Below are 16,910 nucleotides of genomic sequence, written 5' to 3'. Positions count from 1 at the left end.
CCCAGAGCCGGGATCACAGCAGTGTCCACCAGGGGGGACTGTTTCCAGAGTTCAAGGAGCTCAGAGTCCTATGTAACTGAGCAGGACCCTGTAGGGCCTTCCAGGGACAGACCCCGTCCCCATATGCAGGAGGGGAGCTGCCTAGAAGTGCCTCTCTGAAGTGCCTAGATAACAGCATCTGATGTTTCAACACAACATTTCCTGACTTGTTTTACAGATGCTGAAACCTCCACCAAATGGAAGAAATTAACCACCTGAGGCCATGAGCAGACAGCCCCCAGACCTCCTGGAGCCGAAGGACTGACAATGTTACCCATGTTGTCATCACACCATCAGCCAGTCAGAGAAGCGTGCACCAGCGAGGACACACTCCCTCTCCTTGCCTTTAAAGATGCTTTACCAAAAGCCACCGGGAGTTCAGCTGTTTTGAGCACGAGCTGCCCTGGACCCCCTGCTTGGCGCCCTGAATAAATACTGCCCTTTCCTTCACCACAACCTGGTGTCAGGAGACTGACTTCACTGTGTGTGGGTGAGCAGGCCTGAGTTTGGTTCAGCAACAGTAGCACATGGACACTACTAGGTACTTAACAAGTATGAGTCTTCTTCCTTCATTAAAAAACAACGTACAGACCGTCCGCAACTTATAATGGTTTGGTTTGTGAATTTTTAACTTTACAATGGTTCAACTTATGACTTTTCAGCTTTATAATGGTGCAAAAGCAATATGCATTCAGCAGAAACCTTACTTTGCATTCTGAATTTTGATCTTTTCCCAGGCTAGGGATCTGCCGGCTCTGCGATCCTCTCTCGTGCACTGGCCAGAGGCAGCCCAGCTGCCAGCCAGCCGCCCGATAGTGAGGGCCAGTGATGATACACTTACAGCCATCCTGCACCCAGACCACCATTGTGTTCCTCACTTTCAGGACAGCAACCCGTCACATGGAACAGTCAGCACTTCACGGCACAGCAGGCTCTGTCAGTTGATCCTGCCCCACTCTAGGCTAATGGAGGTGTTCTGAGCACGTTTAAGGTAGGCTGGGCTGTGATGCTTGGCAGGTGAGGGGTGTATTACATGTATTTTTTATTTAGGATGCTTTCAACTTAGGATGAGTTCATCAAGATGTAACCCTATTCTTAAGTAGAGGGAGCTCTGTATTGAAAAGACCTGGGTCACACAGGAGCCTAACAGGTGATATTAGGCTAGGACCCCTGCCGTCAAGGAGCCCACTATTCACTGAGGAACACAGGAAAGTAAACAAGTGACCTATGACTTAACTCCCACTTCAGTCAATAGTTCTTCTAAGCTCTCATTTTAGCTTCCCAAACCATTTCCTGCTCCGTAAGGCCCACCCAAGTGAGGTCTACCCTTCAGCCTATTTGTGCAAATAGTATGTGAGTCTTAACTCAGAGATTCCAGCCCCAAAGAGTCAAATTAGGGCTGACCTGGGTCAGAAGAGCCTGAGAGGTGTAGGCAAAGGTCTTCAGGTAGGAAGGCTGGATCCAGCTACTCACAGACCTGCACCCCCCACCCCCCGCCCTGCACCCTCGTCCATCCTAGACTGGCCTCCCCAAGCAACGGGAAGACATTTTCCCCACATATTCCCTTCTTCCAAGTTTTGGTGTAAAACTGCTTAGTCACCCTGACACGTGACCTAACTATTTAACGTGAATGCTCACCTTAATCACTGCTGAGGGGTGCGCAACAAACCAATCCTATTTTTGTACCATTGTCCGGCATGTCATTAGTTTCTTTCTTCTTTAAATTTAGGTGTTACACAGGATAAAAGCCAGTATCACTACTATGCAGTCACAACTCAAACAGTACAAAAGTAGCTGTGATTCATTTCTCTCACTTGCCTCATCCACCAGGTTTGCTCTGAATGAATTCTGGTTATTTCCATAAGGGTAAAGATCTTCCACCATTGAGTATGAAGAGATGTATTTCAAGACTGAAAGCAATTTTAAAAGGATGGGGTGTTCCCAAACGTGTGAGAATGACAGCGTTGCTGACATGCAGATACTGCCCCTGGACTGAGCGGGCTTTTCTGCTCATTCCTTCACAGACACTGTTTGCAGAAGTGTGAACAGATTCCTTATCAGCCATCTAACGGAGTGCAAAACTAAGAACTTGAGGTAATCAGAGCTTATGGGTGAATTTTAGATCTTATTAACAACATATGCATCTGTTACTTAAACACCAGTGTTTTTCATCATGAATAACGTCCACCAATGATCACCATCCACCAGTCCCACCTCGGTGGGCACTGGGGGCTGCTCTCATCCCAGGAGAGTATGTACGTACGTATCTATGCAGCGAGTTTCACACACACACAGTATGTACATACATATCTATGCAGCAAGTTTCTCACACACACACAGTATGCATACATATCTATGCAGCAAATTTCTCACACACACACACACACACACACAATGCACATACATATCTAAGCAGCAAGTTTCTCACACACACACAGAGTATGCATACATATCTAAGCGGCAAGTTTCACACACACACACACACACACAGAATATGCATACATATCTAAGCAGCAAGTTTCTCACACACACACACACACATACACACAGAGTATGCATACATATCTAAGCACGCAAGTTTCTCACACACACACACACAGAGTATGCATACATATCTAAGCAGCAAGTTTCTCACACACACACACACACAGAGTATGCATACATATCTAAGCAGCAAGTTTCTCACACACACACACACACACACACACACAGAGTATGCATACATATCTAAGCAGCAAGTTTCTCACACACACACACAGAGTATGCATACATATCTAAGCAGCAAGTTTCTCACACACACACACACACACATACACACAGAGTATGCATACATATCTAAGCAGCAAGTTTCTCACACACACACACACACACACACACACACAGAGTATGCATACATATCTAAGCAGCAAGTTTCTCACACACACACACACACACACACACACACACACACAGAGTATGCATACATATCTAAGCAGCAAGTTTCTCACACACACACACATACACACAGAGTATGCATACATATCTAAGCAGCAAGTTTCTCACACACACACACACATACACACAGAGTATGCACATACATATCTAAGCAGCAAGTTTCACACACACACACACACACACACACACACAGAGTATGCACATACATATCTAAGCAGCAAGTTTCACACACACACACACACACACACACAGAGTATGCACATACATATCTAAGCAGCAAGTTTCTCACACACACACACACATACACACAGAGTATGCACATACATATCTAAGCAGCAAGTTTCACACACACACACACACACACACACACACAGAGTATGCACATACATATCTAAGCAGCAAGTTTCACACACACACACACACACACACACAGAGTATGCACATACATATCTAAGCAGCAAGTTTCTCACACACACACACACAGAGTATGCACATACATATCTATGCAGCAAGTTTCACACACACACAGTATGTATGTACGTATCTATGCACCAAGTTCCTCACACACACACAGACACACACACCCCCAGAACGACAGAACCCCACCCCACCATCTGGCTTCACAGAGACCTTGCCACAGGCACCAAGTTCCGTACATTTTCCAGGAACGCCGAGGCCGACTGTAAACCACTGCGTGAGAGGTGACAGCTGCAACACTTCACAAGCGTGCACAGTTCATTTCTGAGGCCTGTATTTCTCTTAACAAATTGAAAGGAGCATTAGGGAGGTCAGGGCGACAGCCCTGGCCATCATCAGATGCCGAGCCCTTGTGCGGGAACGGATCTCACCTGGTTTCAGAGAGCCGCGATGCGCTCCGGTGCCACAACCCTAACTTCTGCCGCATAAACAATGAGACCAGCCTGTGTCTCTGCCTCGATCACCTTTCAGTGACTCCTGCGGTGGAGAGGAGGGTTCTCCTCATGACTTGCAGCACAACAATTAAACGAACAAGAAAAAAAAGACAAGCACCAAGCCATCAGCTCAGTTAACTGATGTCATGACTGTGGCCAAAAGGCCTCAGCTCCCATAAAACAGACAGCCGCAGGGGCCTGCATTTCACTCTCAGAAATGCAGCCCTGGTATCTCAGAGGGAAGTCTTTCAGATCGGGAAGCACAAATTCACCACTTCCTCCTCTTCTTTTTGGAACCACCTGGGGACTGTCTGTCTCAGACAGCACGTGGCGATCAGGAGGCTGGGAGGCAAGGCTGTGGACTCCCAGGCAGCCACCCAGCTCTGGCATCCCAGGCTGCAGCTGCAGAAGGCCCCGGGGAAACCTGGAAGAGCCTTCCAGCTAGGCCAGTGCAAACACGACTCGAATTTCACGTCCTGCTTGACTGTGCACTGTGCTTACCGGGGCCCCGGGGGAGTTTTCAGACATGTCAGGAGGGGCCATCCCTCTCCGGGCCCTGGGTGGACAGAGAGCAGCTGTGGCCAGCGCCTCCTTCTCCCCCACCCCGCCCCGGGGAACACGAGCTCCTTCACGGAGAGAGAGGATTCCCAACAGCAACAGCGGGTCAGTGAAGCTGCGTTTGTAATGTTGGAAACCAAACAAAGCCTGTTTCCCACATTGATCTGTTTAAAAACAGCATCTAGTTGGACGTGCTATTCAATGTTCGATTCTGAGCTGGGATCAAGCAGTGAACTTGGCGGACCAGGCACCTGCCCACACAGCACTTATACTCTAACGCTAAGGGGAGAGAGAGACAAAGACAAAGACGATGCTAGACCGGGATAACGACTATGAGGGAGGTCAAAGGGCGCAGGGAGGAAGGAATGGAGGGGGTGACTTCAGGTGAAAGCCTCAGCCGGGAGGCAGCACAGGACCCCCGGACCGCGCTCACCTAACACGCAGGGACAGACTTCGATTCACTCTCACAGGACTCTGCGGCTGCTCTTTCTTTAGGCATTTTGCCAACCTTCAAATTACTGCAGAGTCAAGGCCGGAGTAGAAAATGAGGTGACTCAGGTGCCAAGTTATAAAACATTCAGGAAACCAGTGGAAATGTTAGCAGTCACAGGGTCTGAACAAAAATCTGCAACTGCAATCGAAAAATTGCTTTCCGAGAGTGGTTTTCTGATCTTCAGTGAAGACGGATGTGACTAAAAGCATCTTTTAAGAGGTTACAATAACAGGACACGCTATTGACACAGAGGGTGTTACCTGATCAACACTCCCTCTTGAAACTCATTCTTCTGAGCTAACTGTGACCCAGGGTAAGTCGATGTTCGAACCCTCAACATGTCACAACTCCACCTTATCTGGAAGCAGGATGTTTACAGAGGTTAACTGAGTTAAAATGCAGTCATCAGGATGGGCCCTAAACCAATGACTGGCTCCCTTATAAAAAGGGGAGACCTGGACAAAGAGACACACACAGACACACACCCGGGGAGAAGGCCACGAGAACATGAGGAGGAGATCACAGTGCTCACCCACAAGAAATGCCAAGGCTGGCACCTAACCAAGAGAGGCGGCCCTGGAGGAACCATCCTGCTGACACCGTGACCTCGGACCCGCGGCCTCCAGAACTCTGAGACAGCACGTGTCTGGGTCTAGTTCATCATTTGCGGCACTTTGTGATGGCAGCCCTAGCACAGGAATCCACTCACCAGGTCAACAGGAAGAAACACAAGAGGAGTAACCGGCAAGTACAAAAAGCATGGTTAGAGGAAGTGGAAGATGTCATGCTTTTGAAAGATGAAAGATGAATGCAGGGGAAAAAAAGGAGGATCACACAGTCAGAAAGTGCTCAGAAGCTCTGCTTGGTGGGGGGATGTCAGAAACCACGACAACTACAAGAAAACTTCCGAGTCAAAATCATGATTTTCCAAACTGAACGTTCCCACGGGCGTCTCAGACAGGAGGGGCAGCACCCCCCTCCCGGCTCCACGGGAGGCGGTCACGACGGGAGGGGCCCTTGACCTCCAGTAGCCCTCCCTGCACCTGCCCAGCAGGAGGGCAGGCCCGAGGCAGGCGAGGGGTCCGGAGCTCTGTCAGGAGCTGGGGGCCTGACACACACGCCAACACAACTAACTCCGGAGAAGACAAGGACTGGAACTGCTGAACAAACAGGATCCTTGCACAGGCTTGGCTCTGAACCATATTCAGTCATGAAAACATAAACACCGAATATTGAGAAAATACATTGTAATACAGTTATGTTGGGAGGATGGAAGGAAATGTAACGAGGGTTATACAGGAGATGAATCTTCACCTCACACACCAGAAAGTCACTTTCTCTGAGAAGGGCTCCAATCAGAAAACCAGGTTATCGAGGTGCAAGCATGCGCGTGTGTGCACTCACACACACACGGATCGAAGTCCCACACAAAACAGGCAGAACAGTTGAAAGGAGTTGCTTTCAGGAAGCCGTGATCAAGAGTGAGAAAGTATTCAAAGTACTATTTCAATTTTTAAACTACATATAAAGATATATATATACACACATATACTTTAAAATGTCTTAAGATGGAGAGATTTACTATGTGATGCAGCCTTATAAAAAAGAACCTTGTTTACTGGAATGCAATCTACTAGAGAAAAGAGAAATAAACACCAAGCACGTAGGAGCACCGTGAGGTTTTGTTTTGCTTGGCTTTTAATTAGGAGAAGCTCTTTTCCAACTCTCAGCATCAGCCCTGGTGGTCCATTTGAGATTTAGGTACTTCTCATTAACAAGATCAAACAAACGAACCAGGAAATTTAAATACAGCAGAGTTCCTAGTATGTTATCCAGATGATTTGTGTGGGGTAGGGAAATGTCCTAACAGAAAGAAAAAGGTAAAAGTTGCTCAGTCGTGTCTGACCCTTTGTGACCCCATGGACAGTATCCCATCAGTCTCCTCTGTCCATGGAATTCTCCAGGCAAGAATACAGGAGTGGGTAGCCATTCCATTCTCCAGGGGATCTTCCCGACCAAGGGATCGAACCCAGGTCTCCCACATTGCAGGCAGATTCTTTACCATCTGAGCCACCAGGGGAGCCCTACACAGAAGCCCTTTCCCAGTTGATGGCAAGGACATCAGCAAAAGATTCAGCCAGCATTTTACCAGGAAGACATTCAGCAGTTGGGGGAAAAAAAGATCAGCTACCATAGCAATGCAGGTATATCAGTATTTTTCAACTAGCAGAGAATAAAACTACACATAGTTTTATAATCTAAGTAAATTTTTTATGAAAATGATTGAAGTTTGCAGAAAAATGTCAACTACTTAGAGACCAATTATAAAGTAGTCAGCAACAGAATTTTCTTTTAATTAAGCGCTCATCTGCAGTGTATATTCCAAGTACAGAAGACAGCTCTGCTTTGCAGATACAGACAAGGCTCTCCCTACAGGCCTGGACAAGAAGATTCACACAGCCAGAGCGAAAATGATGGCAAAAATTCCAAGGCTTAAATTTGTAAATGTATATAGTACATAAAATATATACAAAACTGCTGACTTACAAAAACATATTTCCTATTTTGACACTATAAAGTTTAAAGTTACTGGGTCAAGGAAGAAATTTTACGCACAGGAAGCAATCATATTTCTGAGACATAAACATCTTTCAACCAAACATCATATTCTCGTGCTAAAAATACAAGCACAGAGGTCTCACTGATTCTTCCTTGGCTCCCTTTCAACCCCTCCCCATCCAGCTTCACAGAGAAGCAGACTTAACTCCCTGACAAGACTGCAAGCTACTTCAGGGCAAGAGGGATGTTCTGCTGCCTTCCGGCCCTTTGCCCTAGTCTAGTCAGAGCTCCCAGCCTGCCACCCTGCCTGGGTCCTGGGGTGGATCGAGGCTCTGACATTTAACACACATCATCCTCCAACCCTGAGAACCAGCCCAGTTGTATAGGTATTGTTGTTCCCACGTTACAGATGAGACAACTGAGTCAACTTAAGGCCAAAAGTATATTTAAAAACGTGGAAATTCCTGAAGGTCCATGAATGTGTTTGTTTAATGGGAAGTTCCCCTGTACCGAAGAGCTGATAAATCCCAAATCGTTAATTTATTCACAGTAAGGAAAACTCCATTAGAGAGAATCTTTCTGCAGATGGAGTTGGCAAGTTGAGTCAAACGATACAGTGAAGAAAGCACCAATTAAGAAACCCTCAAACTCAACAGCATTAGGGGTCTCAGCTGGCTGCCCCCATGTGAGGGGAGAGGCTCCAGTGTGGAGGAGACAGCTGGAAGCCCTGTCCAGCTTGGCCACGTTGGACTCGGGGCTGAGACCCTCAGTCCAGTCCCAGGTAACGAGGAGTCACAGAGGACACGCAAGTCGACAGTCCAGAGTACCCGGGAAGATCCCTGAGGAAGGGAGCTTCTTGGATTCTGACAAACGATGTCTCCAGAAGTCCAACTGAGCCCAGGTCTCCTCGACACTAAACAGAATCAGCGTCCTCGGGGACTCAGCTGAGAGCAATATTCAGCCAGCATTTAGGGGCCATGTTTTAAATGCTCCGTCCCGACTCAGCCCAGCGATGTGCTTGTGCCAGGGGAGGCAGGCAGAGGGACCTGGCATCACACAGTCCTGCCGATTCCAGCGCGGCCCCAGCCCCACAGCCTCCGGGGTTCTCCCCCTGGCACTGCTGGCTTTCACACACAAACGCCTCAGAGAAACCCAAGGCGCCTACACAGCAGGTGCTAGCCTTCTAGCAACTGATAGACGTTGACATCAAGAATTAGTTCTCCAGTGTTACCTAATCAAGTCAAAACAAAGACCGAAACTGACTCCAGCCTGTCGCACAAACACAGGTGAATTCTGACAGTCCCTGGGCAGAGCGGTGGTGATGGGGCGACGGCAGCACCACCCCCTGCAGAGATGCCAGCCTTTGGCAAAGCTCTTCCAGCCTCACCATCTTTGCCTAGAAAATGGGTCTATTATCTCCACCTCCCAGAGTCGTCATGACTCTTGAGATAATTTGTGTGAACCATGACGCCTTGCCCTAAGAAAGTGTTCAATCATGTAACTGCAATGATGATGACAAGGTCTTACAAACAGTAAGCACCTCCTAGAAACATGCAGTGTTCCTAAAAGTAGACATCAGTACCATTTTGCAGACGGAGAGCCTCAGTGGATGGAGCAGCTATCTTTTAAAGGCCCCCAAATTCCAAATTCTTACTTTTCAAATAACATTACTTAGGCAAGTTTTTTGAATTGGTTGAGCCAGGTCAACAAAAGATCAGTTCTTTCTCAAAAAGCACTGGTTTAATACACATATTTAGTTATAAAACAGAGAGCTTTCTCTCTTAAATGATGCTTCCCTAAATAAGTCCTGCTTCTGTGTAGGTCTTATGTAAAAAGACGTTATGATTATCTTTCTTGTTCAGTCGCTAAGTCGTGTCTGACTCTTTGCAACCCCATGGACTGTAGCACGCCAGGCTTCCTGTCCTCCACTATCTCCCAGAGTCTGCTCAAGTTCATGTCCATTGGGTTGGTTATGGCTATTAATGTTACTTAAATTCATCCAAAAATGTTGAAATTTTAAAGAAATATGTGGGTAGATTCTTTGGAAGTTTTACAAAGAGAAACATAATTACACGTAGACTACTGAAGAGGCAAAAGTATATTCATACAGAATATTGAAACAAAAAGTATGTCCCCTCGGGGTCTCCTCTAAGCCCAATCACTCCTTGACTTACGCTGGTTCGGAAAAGACATCAGTTTACAAGGGTCATAGGTGTATGACCCACCCATCAGAGGAAGTACCACTTCATACCAGGGAGCAGCAATTCAGAGTATTTAATTCACATGAACTGTGATGGTTTCACTGTTGCCCAGTTGATAACTATACAAAATCATACAATAAAATTAATGGATGAGTTTATACTGAAGAGCTTCTACCTTTCAAGGGCCTTTCAGAATGAATGAAACCGCATGTCTCTAGTACAGCAGGACACACCTAGCTTATCAGGAGCAAAAAACATCACATCACCACTAAATGAAGAGATGAGAACCATCGTGACCACCGCACACTGCCTCTGCTTATTCAGAGGCAGAAGAAAGGCTCGCAGGTAGATTTCCACTCCAGATTAACCAATGAACTTCTTTATAATTACGATCCTTTTTCTATAAAAAGGAAAACATCTTAGTAAAGATTGGAACTAAAGATTGAAAAACACAATAATATCACCCCTTCCATTATGTTTCAGAAATAGGTAAATGCAGACATTCAGCCACTGAAAATGTTACTTGGTGCCACATACCCGTCTTCCTTCCTGCGAGAAAGTCACTAGTCCCAGCTTCAGGAAAACCTGAAGGAGGTTTTCCCTGCCCTCAGAGTCTCTTCTTCATCTACAATTACTTAATCATACTCACCAAAACCAAGTCACTTCTAGACCTAGCTACTGGTACCTCTTCTCTTTGAAATATTAGTGTCTTTAATTGTGTTTCTTAAACTTTTCAAATCCACATTCCTTTGCACTCCCTGTAATGTTAAGCAAAATATGTAACAACTAAATTAACAAATGACAAAAAAGTTAAAACTCAAGACAACTGGAGAGAGCACCACAGGTGCCCTGCAGGTACTAGGTGTGCACCGCCACCTGGGCACACTGGGTCTGATTCCTTCCACACATCAACCCGTGAAGACCTGTCCCCTCCTCCTCTTCCCTTCACAGAGACTTGTAAACCTACAGCTCCTGTCCCCATGACCGGTCCCCAATGGTGCCCCTGTTTAAGTGCTCCTTCCCTCTTCAAATTGTCTTTTCGCTAGAATACAACAAGCCTTCACATCTGGCTGCGTCTTCCATCCAACAGTCCACCCCTCCTCTACTCCCTCTGGTTCAATATTTACAGAGCAAAGGGGGCAGACTGGCTACAGGGAGTGTCTGAAAGCTAAGGCAACAGTTGCTGTTTCCTCTGACCCTGGTGAGCAGCTAGAGGAAAGCCAGAGATGACTTGAGAGCAAACCCAAAGCAGCCGAGAACAAACGAAAAAGCAACTGTATCACCACATGCAAAGGGCATGCCTCCCTGCAGCTGAGGTTCATCAAGGGAAGTGAGCCTGAGAGGATTAAAAGTTCAGGCAGGTGGAGATGGTTGGGAGGAAATTGAACTGAGAGAGGAGAAATTCAGATTTGCTAAAACAGGCTCAAAGGACCATTCCAGATTCTTGAATAGGAAAGATGGAAAAAATGCTAGAAGCTGAAAACAATTTAGAATTTACAGACCCCTCTGAATTTTACTTATACTCTCAAAGTGTCAGTCCCTTGTTAAGTCAGTCGTGTCCAACTCCCTGTGACCCCATGGATTGTAGGCCCCGAGACACCTCTGTCCATGAGATTTCCAGGTAAGAATACTGGAGTGGGTTGGCATTCCCTTCTCCAGGGGATCTTCCTGACACAGGGATCGAACCTGGGTCTCCCGTATTACAGGCAGATTCTTATACACTTCCTGGTTGGAAAAAAAAAAATCAGTTGATGCAGTTCAGACAAACTTACATATTATGAAACAATCAAGGGAATTGGTACAGAAAATAAATAAGGATATGAAATGAAACAAAGGCAACGGACTCAGTTACTATTCATAAGATTAATGACGGAAGACTTTATCTATAAATTGTTCACATATGCCAAGAAAGTCAGATAAAGGCAATCCACCAGCTACCAGGGCAAGGCAAGCACTGCTTTCCTGGGAGTCAGTGCTTCTCCTCCGAAGGAGCAGGGAAGTCTTATTTGGATAGTTCACGTTGAAAATATAGGACACTGAAGATACACACAACACTGCATAATAAAGTTCTAAATGCAAACATGACAAAAACTGGCCACACATTCCAAATGGCTTTTTAAAAGATCACCTCTAGTCCCAGCCCCCAAACATGTATGTAGTCTCTCAAATCATGTATTTGATATAAATAGTCTAAAAATAATTTTAAAAGCCCCCTTCCCCCGCCCCGACAGTTCAGTTGGTAAAGAATCTGTCTGCAATATAGTAGACCCTGGTTCGATTCCTGGGTTGGGAAGATCTGCTGGAGAAGGGATAGGCTACCCACTCCAGTATTCTTGGGCTTCCCTTGTGGCTCAGCTGGTAAAGAATCCGCCTGCAATGCAGGAGACCCAGGTTTGATCCCTGGGTTGGGAAGATTCCCTGGAGAAGGGAATGGCTACCCACTCCAGTATTCTAGCCTGGAGAAGTCCATGGGGTCAAAAAGAGGTGGACATAACTAAGCGACTTTCACTTTCACTTTCTACCTAACAGTCATATAAACCCCTCCTTGGGGTTTGGCCACACCCTCCTGGTATGGACCTGAGATGAAGGCAGGGAAAGGGGCTGATGCTGTGGCCAAGGAGCCTCGCTTTACCAGGTGAATGCATTCTGGCTCCTTTCTTCATTTCTTTGCAGCAGTTTTAACACCACTCTAACTGACAAACAGCATCAACGAAATTTAGCACTCAAAGTCTTTAGAGGAAAAAAGATTCTAAACTTAATCAGTGAAGCAAACAAGACTGTACAATATAATTTATCATCATTTAATCCCAAAGGTCACACTACAGGGCTTTATCTTGCATTGCAGCACCATTTATCTCCTAGTGGATTTTCTTTTTTGGGATTTTCTTTTCCTTCTTCCCTCTAGAGGGAATGGATACTTAGGAGCCGAATCCCTCAGTCCCAGGGTTCCTGAGCAGGCCAGACCACCTGGACCCAGCTTCCCGCTGCCAAGGCCTCACAGAGATCCCAAGCGACTCACTCTCCACTTTCACCCTGGATGATGGGACAGGACACATGTGAAGTGTCTAGCTGGAGTGACAGAGTGTAAGTAAAATAAAAGACTCAAGCCCAAGGCAGGGAAGGTGGATTCCCAAAATAACCGCTATTAGCCAGCAAAGCCACCAAAATGACTCATTTAAGTACTTTATTACTAAGATAAAGTCATAAAGCACCCTGCTCCAGCCTGTAGTAACTATCCCAAAGCTGTAGTACGACAGCATTTATACAGGATTCTGCCTGCCAATGCACGAGACACAAGAGAAGTGGGTTCAACCCCTGCATCGGAAAGAACCCCTGGGGGAGGGCCCGGCAACCCACTCCAGTATTCTTGCCTGGAGACTCCATATGGATAGAGAAGCCTGGTGGGCTACAGTCCATGGGGTCACAGAGTCGGACACAACCGAGCATACACGCACTGCCAACAGAAGGTGCTGCATACCAACCTGTGTGTTGTTTCATCATAAAGAAGGCAAATGATAAGTCAGAGGACTCTGGGGCTCAGCCAGAAGGAAAACAACTTACTTCTAAATGTAGAGAAATAACACAGACTAAAATAGGCTTTCAAAGTAAAGGCCCCAAACCACTGCCCAGTGATTGATGGGCAACTCAATGTGGGCACACACGTACACACACAGTGACAGCCGCTGGGGTCGGATCAAAAGGATTTAAATTAAAGGTGGGCAGACTTGTTTGAACGGGCACTTCCTGACAGGTTGCTAAGCACCCAAGGGAGGCAGCTGAATCCACCTCCTTACTAGACGAAGCTTCCAGCTGGGTGTCACCGCTGCCACCTAGGAGCAAGTGCCTATAGATGAAGCAGCACAGCTGCCAACACAGAGAACCAAGCTGTCTCTAAGCTCAAGTTAATATGTAAACACCGCAAAACGTTCGCTGTAACGCACATCAGCTCACTGACCACCTCCCGCGGGTGGGGGCTTCCCCAGCGGCTCAGCAGCAAAGAAAGTGAAAGTGAAGTCCCTCAGTCATGTCCAACTCGTTTCAGGAGAGGTAGGTTGGATCCTTGGGTCGGGAAGATCCCCTGGAGGAAATGGCAACCCACTCCAGTATTCTAACCTGGGAAACCCCACAGACAAAGGACCCGGGGAGGCTACAGTCCATGGGGTCGCAGAGAGTCTGACACGACTGAGCGGCTAAGCCACCACTACCAACCACCTCCAGTGAGTGGCCTGGCCCGGACTGTGCATCCAGGGCTCACAATTCAGGAGAGTGCCACCAGCTCTGAGATCACTGTTATGGAGACACTGTCCGCTTCTTTCTACCTTCATTCTACAGACCTCCACAGAGATGCTTCTAGAAGCTAGCCTTACCCTGGGAGCTGGCAGCAACCAGAGTCTGGCCTTCTAGGACACAGTCTACTATAGGAGAGGGTGCAGTCAGTAACCCAAACGTGGCAATCCCCAGTGACGAACACCTTTCGCAGCCACAAGAACAATGGAGCAACCACACAGAGTCCAGCGGATCCTAATCATGTGCTTTTCACCGGTGTCTTTACTGTAGTGTCAGATGGCTTTCCAATGCTCCCATTTCCAGTTCCTCCAAAACAAAGCTTCTCTAGTTGGTTCTCAACCTCGCCATCAATCACAACAGAACCTACCAGTCTCATTTCTAGCATTCTTCGGGCTTCACCATCCACCCTTGGGCCTGGAGGTGCTTCAATCTGACACATCACCCACATCTGCACTTTGAAACTGGAGGGAATCGGCCACCCACACGGTCCAATGCCCTTCCACCCCTGGCCTGGGGCCTTTTCACACTCGTGCCCAGGATGGCCTGAGGCTGCCACCCCTTCAGCAGAGAGGATGCTGCACTAGGGGGCCCTTCCCCTGCGGATCCCACCTCTGCTGTACCTGCCGCCCTTTGCAATGTTACCGCAGCTGAGTACAATCAACATCAGGCCATCAACATATAAGCCATCATATAAGCCATCATCATATAAGCCCTAAACAATTTCTAAATACTTCAAAATCTATCTCAGGGCTGGCTACGTGCTGTCAAAGCTTTAGGAACCAGCCAGGCCAAATTTCAGTAACCAGTAACACTCCCGAGCATCCGCACTGGGCAAAGAGCTTCAATAGGGCCTGGCCTGACACCAAGGCAAGGGGCACTTTTTCAATCGGGGGCGGGGAGGGGGGCACTTTTTCAATCGTGGATTTTTAAATGAACCTAGCGGTTTGCTAAGTTAATTCTTAACATTTCCGAACTGTCCGAGTTCCAGCACTTTCTGAAAGGGAGGCTGATCTTTCTGGTAAAGGTTTTCCTAAGTGTCTTCCAGGCCACATGCCCAGTATTCACTGGGAACAGTCTCCATCTACCCGGGCGAGGGAGAGATGGAGACCCGCCGGGGTCAGAAGTCGAGAGAGAAAGCCTCAGCATCCTTTGCACATGGTCGACGCAGACCGGGATGTGTGCGTGGAGGGGGTCTGGGAGGAGGAGGAGAACTACTCACACTCGGGATCCGGTCCACAGCCCGGAGGCGGAGACGCGAGGAAAACGAACGGCCGCAGAGAAATAACAGCAACTTCCCGGCCGCGCCGCGATCACGTGCCGGGCCCCCTCCCCCAGGCCCGGGGGCAGGATGGAGACGAGGCCTCCGGCGGCGCTTCCCTCGCCGGGACCCGCGCGGCAGAGCGTCTCCGGGACCGCAGCTCCGCCTCCGCGCCGCAGGGCCGGGCGAGGAGGCCCGGAGTCACCCTCCGCTCGCGCGCCGGGGGCGCCGAATTTCTCCGCGTCTCCCCGCCCGCCCGCAGGGGGCGCAGGCAGGGGGCTCGGCCTGCAGCCGAGCTGGAGACGCCCCTCCCCACCACCCCCTCACCGCGGGGAGGATCCGGCCCCGCGACCCCGCTTACCTGCGGCGACTCCGCTCCCGGCCCGCGCCGGCGCCCGGAGGGCAGGCGGCGGCCGGACGGCTTCAGCGAGGACTCGCCGGGCTGGGCGCGCTCGCGGGCGGCCGAGGGGGCGGGGCCGGCCTGGGGCGCGCGCGGAGCCCGGGAGCCCGCCGCCGCCGCCGCTGCCTCGGGAGCCGCCTGGGCCGCAGCCGAGCCGGGCGGCCCTCATGAATGGGACGCGGCGGCGGGGCGGCGGAGCGGCGGCGGCGGGCGGGCAGGCGGGCGACTCGCAGGCCCCGCCCCGCCACGTGACGCCGCCGCTCCACCGCCCCCTCCCGGCCACGCGCCGCCCTCCAGACCGCGGCCCCGCGCGCCGCCGAGCCTCCTATTTCCCGCGCGCTCGGCCAGCCCCGGCCTCTGGCGGGCGTGGGGCCATCCAAATGTTACCTTTCTGTAATAGTGACTCCTGGTCCCCATGGTAACCCTTCGGCGCGTCACGAGCATCTTAGAGCCCAATTCCCCAAAAAGAATAAATATGAAAGGGGCTTCCCAGGTGGCTCAGTGGTAAAGAACCCGCCTGCGAGTGCAGGAGGCGCAGTAGACACGGGTTTGATCCCTGGATCTGCAAGGTCCCCTGGAGAAGGAAGTGGCACCCCACTCCAGTATTCTTGCCTGGAGACTCCCATGAATAGTCCAGGGGGTTGTAAAAGAGTCCCACGCGACTGAGCACAGTAAAGGGCAGAAAAGAAGGCATCAGTATTTCATAATCCACTTTCAATCATCAGTAGCACATCTGTTTGATTACTTCCCCGCACCTCCCATCTTATTACACATCCCCTTTTAAAAATATACTTTTAAACAAATGGATTGCTCGGGCTGGATATTATTGTTGTACACTGGCTTTTGTCTCTTCGCTGCCTATGCCCTTACTGAAAGTTATGAATGGAAGTACATGTGTTCCTTCCAAATTCCATTAACTTCTCAGTATGCATTCCGTGGATGACAACTTATACAGCTTTGAGGATATTGAAAAGTAGGGCATTTATATAAAGCTCCTCCCAAGCCCAGCCGCAGCTGAGTCTCTTCCCACCGACCGAGTGTGGGCTGACGGGGCTGGGACCAGGGAACCAGCTCCCTGTCGCAGGGCCGCTGGGTGGCCTCTGCAGAAGGAACCCAGACAACCACTTCCTCCTCCAAGTTCCTTCTGCCTTTCTCAAGCATTCAGCCAAGCTTCACCCCATCCTTAACCAGGGCCCCACAGAAATGTAGGTGGTTCCCTTGGCCCAAGGACTCTAGAGTTTCCCTTTTGGGTGCCAGGCTTCACAAGCAG

The 16,910-nt window shown here is 49.0% G+C and overlaps 1 protein-coding gene across 2 annotated transcripts in view; it reads right to left on the bottom strand.

Moving 5' to 3' along the window:
- LPIN2 (lipin 2) overlaps positions 1–15,773 on the bottom strand; it is a 75,211-nt gene extending 59,438 nt beyond the window's left edge. Inside the window, exon 1 of one of the 2 annotated variants that reach the window (XM_070452709.1) lies at positions 15,602–15,773. The gene's annotated coding sequence lies outside the window, so the exon portion shown is untranslated. Of the gene's footprint in view, positions 1–15,201; positions 15,306–15,601 lie in introns of those variants that run through there. The other variant, XM_070452708.1, reaches the window with a different exon arrangement.
- Between the last annotated feature and the right edge of the window lie 1,137 nt (positions 15,774–16,910).

Source organism: Odocoileus virginianus, chromosome 22 (assembly GCF_023699985.2).
Source record: "Odocoileus virginianus isolate 20LAN1187 ecotype Illinois chromosome 22, Ovbor_1.2, whole genome shotgun sequence".
Lineage (NCBI taxonomy): Eukaryota > Metazoa > Chordata > Mammalia > Artiodactyla > Cervidae > Odocoileus > Odocoileus virginianus.
Note: the sequence above shows the minus strand (reverse complement) of the source record. Positions and strands in the feature narration are given on the sequence as shown.